Source organism: Alligator sinensis, unplaced genomic scaffold, assembly GCF_000455745.1.
Source record: "Alligator sinensis unplaced genomic scaffold, ASM45574v1 scaffold1165_1, whole genome shotgun sequence".
Classification (NCBI taxonomy): domain Eukaryota; kingdom Metazoa; phylum Chordata; order Crocodylia; family Alligatoridae; genus Alligator; species Alligator sinensis.
In genome coordinates, this window is record NW_005842477.1 from 702,078 (window position 1) to 702,535 (window position 458).

Consider the following 458-nt stretch of genomic DNA (forward strand, 5'->3'; position numbering starts at 1 on the left):
GACGGGGCGGGGGTGGGGGTCCCCAGGCTGCCCTTCAGCCATGGGCCCCTGCAGGGTCTTGCCACCCTTCACTCACAGGGCAGGCGTTTCGGGGTGGCGCGGGGGGCCAGGGCGGAGGGGTGTCCCCCACGGTCAGTCCTGCAGGTCAGACTTCCCGCCGCGGCGCGGGCTGGTCTGGGCGCTGGAGGTGAGCGGAGACCCCGACGCTTCTCAGATGCCGCTTTCCCGGCGGGGGGCAGGGGGTGAGGCTGTTCAGGGCAGAGGGGGCTGCACCTTCCTGGTGTCCGGGAGCTGGGAAGTGAGAGGGCAAGAGCCACCCACGTGCACCTGTGCCTGACCTGGGCTAACTGGGTCTGGCAGGCCCGTGTGTGGTGCTGGGTGCGAGTTCTGCCTGCACGAGGGTGGCTCGGGGAGCACTGGCTGCCCCAGGTGCCCTCCCCTGGGAGTCCCAGCACCCG

The 458-nt window shown here is 71.6% G+C and overlaps 1 protein-coding gene across 1 annotated transcript in view; it reads left to right on the forward strand.

Moving 5' to 3' along the window:
- UBE2Q1 (ubiquitin conjugating enzyme E2 Q1) overlaps nucleotides 1-458 on the forward strand; it is an 11,882-nt gene that overhangs the window by 3,279 nt on the left and 8,145 nt on the right. The window lies entirely within an intron of this gene.